The sequence below is a fragment of the Moschus berezovskii genome, chromosome 22 (genome assembly GCF_049115385.1).
Source record: "Moschus berezovskii isolate FMDL1 chromosome 22, NW_MosBer_1.0, whole genome shotgun sequence".
Taxonomy (NCBI): domain Eukaryota; kingdom Metazoa; phylum Chordata; class Mammalia; order Artiodactyla; family Moschidae; genus Moschus; species Moschus berezovskii.
In genome coordinates, this window is record NC_142481.1 from 48,706,117 (window position 1) to 48,711,549 (window position 5,433).

General features: G+C 42.1%; 1 pseudogene; it reads left to right on the forward strand.

Moving 5' to 3' along the window:
* Positions 1 to 3,555: 3,555 nt before the first annotated feature.
* On the forward strand, positions 3,556 to 3,945 carry LOC148774423 (cell adhesion molecule CEACAM18 pseudogene; annotated as a pseudogene).
* Positions 3,946 to 5,433: the final 1,488 nt, after the last annotated feature.

Below are 5,433 nucleotides of genomic sequence, written 5' to 3' on the forward strand. Positions count from 1 at the left end.
ATACCAGTGATTATCACATGAAAGAATTTAGAGTAGAGGAGCAAAGACAGGCTTTTAGAGTCATGGAATTTATCTTTTTACCAGTCTGCTTTCATTATATCTTGTATTGATATATTCCTTTTTAAACAGAGAAAAGAACATCTAATATGTCCTTATTGGGGTGGTCAAGGAAAGCTTGGGTTGTAACCAACTAGGATTATCTTCTATTAGGTCTTTGGCACTGTACCTTGCTGAGTTCTTTGACAACTCAGTAATGATTAGAATGGTGGAACTTCATAAAATGAGGGACTCAATTCTTGCTACAGATTTCAGGCACTGATATTAAAGCCCCAGGGATATAGGAGGTAGTTGAAGATTGACTTTTTTACTTCCTTTCTCATCTCTCTAAGACAACAGTATGATGATTGGGACAGACTTGAATCCCAATGGGAAAAATCTATCATATCCTTAGAGGGATGGTAATGTCCTTGCTTATATCTTCACTTTCATTCAGCCTTCAATCCTAGTGATAGTCCAATTTGGGCATTTTCAGTTTCAGTTCAGTCGCTCAGTCGTGTCCAACTCTTTGTGACCCCATGAACCGCAGCATGCCAGGCCTCCCTGTCGATCACCAACTTGTGTTTGGGCATTATCTCTAACAATTGACTGTACTCTTTATGTAATCCACATGTTTCTGGTGATGGTGGTGGTTTAGTTGCTAAGTTGTGTCTGACTCTTGCAATCCCATGGTCTGTAGTGCACCAGGCTCCTCTGTCCATGGGATTTCCCCAGTAGAAATACTGGAGTGGGTCACCATTTCCTTCTCCAGGGGATCTTCCTGACCCAGAGATTGAAACTGCATCTCCTGCATTGCAGGTGGATTCTTTACTGCTGAGCCACCAGGGAAGCCCCTGCACTTTTCAAAGTCTTCTCTAAATCTTCTACTAGGGGCATAATCTCTTGGTTTGTCCCTAACTCAACTCTCCACATGTTTTGTAGTTGACAGTGTTCACCTGATAGACCCTTCACTTGGCTGTAATATACCCTCCACGTATAACTTGGTCTGTAAATTTTCTAGACATCACTACTGCAAGAAATTGACTAGGCAACTAACTTGCCCAAGGTCGTTATTATTGGTCATGTGAACTTGAACAAGTTAATTAGCCTTTCCGAACCTCTGAGGTGGACATAAAAACTGTACCTAATCCATAAAAAAGATCTTCACGACCCAGATAATCATGAAGGTGTGATCACTCACACTCACCTAGAGCCAGATATCCTGGAATGTGAAGTCAGATGGGCCTTGGGAAGCATCACTATGAACAAAAAGCTAGTGGAGGTGATGGAATTCCAGTTGAGCTATTTCAAATCCTAAAAGATGCTGTGAAAGTGCTGCACTCAATGTGCCAGCACATTTGGAAAACTCAGCAGTGGCCACAGGACTGTAAAATGTCAGTTTTCATTCCAATCCCAAAGAAAGGTAATACCAAAGAATGCTCAAACTACCACACAATTGCACTCATCTAACACGCTAGTAAAGTCATGCTCAAATTTCTCCAAGCCAGACTTCAGCAATATGTGAACCATGAACTTCCAGATGTTCAAGCTGGTTTTAGAAAAGGCAGAGGCACCAGAGATCAAATTGCCAACATCCACTGGATCATGGAGAAAGAAAGAGAGTTCCAGAAAAAAATCTATTTCTGTTTTATTGACTATACCAAAGCCTTTGACTGTGTGGGTCACAATAAACTGTGGAAAATTCTGAAAGTGATGGGAATACCAGACCACCTGACCTGCCTCTTGAGAAACCTGTATGCAGGTCAGGAAGCAACAGTCAGAACTGGACATGGAACAACAGACTGATTCCAAATAGGAAAAGGAGTACGTCAAGGTTGTATATTGTCACCCTGCTTATTTAACTTACATGCAGAGTACATCATGAGAAACACTGGGCTGGAAGAAGCACAAGCTGGAATCAAGATTGCCGGGAGAAATATCAATAACCTCAGATATGCAGATGACACCACCCTTATGGTAGAAAGTGAAGAACTAAAGAGCCTCTTGATGAAAGTGAAAGAGGAGAGTGAAAAAGTTGTCTTAAAGCTCAACATTCAGAAAACAAAGATCATGGCATCCAGTCCCATCACTTCATGGCAGATAGATGGGGAAACAGTGGCTGACTTTATTTTTCTGGGCTCCAAAATCACTGCAGATGGTGATTGCAGCCATGAAATTAAGAGACGCTTACTCCTTGGAAGGAAAGTTATGACCAACCTAGACAGCATATTAAAAACAAAGACATTACTTTGTCCACAAAGGTCTGTCCGTCTAGTCAAGGCTATGGTTTTTCCAGTGGTCATGTGTGGATGTGAGAGTTGGACTATAAAGAAAGTTGAGCGCTGAAGAATTGATGCTTTTGAACTGTGGTGTTGGGGAAGACTCTTGAGAGTCCCTTGGACAGCAGGGAGATCCAACCAGTCTATCCTAAAGGAGATCAGCCCTAGGTGTTCATTGGAGGGACTGGTATTGAAGCTGAAACTCCAATACTTTGGCTACCTGATGCGAAGAGCTGACTCATTGGAAAAGACCCTGATGCTGGGAAAGATTGAGGGCAGAGGAGAAGGGGATGACAGAGGATGAGATGATTGGATGGCATCACCAGCACAATGGATATGGGTTTGGGTGAACTCCAGGAGTTGGTGATGGACCCGGAGGCCTGGCGTACTGTGGTTCATGGGGTCGCAAAAAGTCGGACATGACTGAGTGACTGAACTGAACTGAACATACAATTGTTAGAGGATTAAATGAGTTTATGTAAAGCACTTGGTGCCTGACAGGTTTTAGGTGCTCAGAGGTAGTGTGATTATGCTGTTCCTACTGCTATTGACTGTTTCAGCTTTAAAACTTGCACTTGCTTATTTCTTCATTGACACTAAGCCTTTGACGACTAAGCCCTTTCTCTGTGTCATCATCTTTCTTTCTCAGGAGCACTAATCCTTTGGCTGCCTGAGTGTTATGCTGAAGCATGGAAAGTTCCTATGATTTTTATTGTGCCATGCCTTCCATTTTAGGGGTAGGGGCCCGAAGGGATGGAGTGCCAAACTGTTTATAACCAAAAGGCCAATAGTGTCTTCCCAAATGAAATATTGACCTTCTTAAATCTAAGATATCAACTGTGAGGTACACCCTTATTTTATGTAATCCTAAAGAAGTAAACCAATTAACCTTTAGAATTTTTTATCTTGATTAAAAGTTATTTTGATGCAGTTCTATGAGAGGACACAAGAGGCTGCCTGGTCCCTGGAGAGACCCCTCCACCAGGAGGACCATGCAACTCATGGACCTTTCGAGGCCCAGGTGCACCCTGTGAGGGAAACTGGTCCTGTGGCATGGGCCCATGTTCAATGGCTGGGAACGTGTGCTATGACAGATGACCTGCTGATCAGGGAGTCTTAATTAAGTGACATGGGGAGCTACACTGTGTGGGTAGAAGCCATCAACAGGAACCAGAGAGCAACTGGCTGGCCTGAGGTCTGAGAGTTGGAAATCCCAGGCATCTCAGTCAATACCAGCTCCATGGCAGAGAACGTGGATTCCGTGCCTGCCATCTGCCACTCCAGTGACACTGATGACAAATGGTATGTGAGTTACTCACAGGTATCCAACTATGACCCAGACAGCAAGACGCTCATCATCCAAAGGGTCAGCATCTACAACACACCACTGCAGTGTGGGATGGAAATCCTCCCACACATTATTGAGAGAAGTGAAATGATCTTTTTGACAATTATCTATGGGCCCTCCAGTGTGCTGATCAGGAGTAAGCCTGGTAACCTAAATGGTGAACTGACTGCTGAGATTGGTTCCAGTGGAGATGGAGTATGTAGCTCCTATTCCAGATCAGAATCCAAGTGGATCCACAATGGCTCCTTTCTGAACTCGTCAGAGAAAACATTACCCTCCTGAATCTGACCTGGGACCAGATGGGCAGATAGAGATATCAGGAAGTCCAGCTTCAGGTGCCCCGGCAAAGTTTTCGCCATCTCAGGATCCTTGCTGCTATCATGGTGACAGTAGTAGGTAGTATCCTCTTCTGTGCATTCCTTATCCTCCATACCCTGATCAGACATTACTGTGAAAGTCGTTCAGTCATGTCCAACTCTTTGCGGCCCCATAGACTATGCAGTCCATGGAATTCTCCAGGCCGGAATACTGGAGTGGGTAGCTGTTCCCTTCTCCAGGGGGTCTTCCCAACCCAGGGATCGAACCCAGGTCTCCCACATTGCAGGTGGATTCTTTACCAGCTGAGCTAACAGGGAAGCCCACCAGGGCAAATCACCTTACATGACTATCCACCTCAAACCTGGAGGAGGAGACCAGATCAGCAAGGAGGATTCCAACTCCTCCTCCACTTCCTTAATTTGACAGCATGCAATCATCAGATATGCTCCATCTCAACATTGCCAGGGACAGAGAAATGGAACAACCCATACATGCCCAACAACTGGGAACTGCTTAAATGGGATGCAGTACGTGTTGAGTGAATCTGTCTTTGTTAGATACCATGCTGGGGAAACCTGCTTACTGATGCAGAGAACGTTCACAACTTGATGCCAGGTTAGAAATGCATAATGCAAACCTGCATCTGATAGGATCATGTTGTGAAAAGTATAGATTAGTTAAATTATATAGATGTAATATTATAGGATATATGTATGTATTTTCCAGTTTTATGTGTCCACACACATGCATATATATGTATATATTTTACGCATATATATACACCTGTGCAAAAATTGTGTAAAGTATTAACTATCAACAGTGCTATCTCAGTTTTCTTCTTTGCAATTTGTTGTATATTCTGAAGTAGTGTTTTTCTTTACAAAGTATATATTGTTCTTTTTTTTTTGTTCATTTGCCTTTAATGAAAACACTATATTAAAATACTGATATATTTTCATTTCATACTGCTGTATATATACATATATATATACAGCTACACAGATATATATACAGTGACATTCAACATAAAATGTGAATTTTAGAATCTAAGTGGTTTTCAGTATTCAAGATCTCCCTATTAAAATGGCAATTATGTCAGGAAAAGATCACATACTTTGAATATAAAGGAACTATTTAGTAGCAAACTTTTTAGTTAATTATTTTATTGCTATTACAAAGAATTGAGTTCATCTTTATGAACTTAAGGAGACACAATGCCTGGGAGATAAGCATCAGAGGACATATTGTCTATATTTCATGGCTTAGCCAATGTCTGTATTGGGACTTACCCATAAGGTAGCACTCTGGTGGTTCATGAAAACATTTTAGCATGGCTCCCTCCTACATGAAAAGAAGAAATTGTAGTAGAATACTATACATTCTCTTGGGTGTTCAACTGGGATTTCATAGTTTTGAGTACAGATCCACGTCTTCTCACTAAGTAAATCTTTG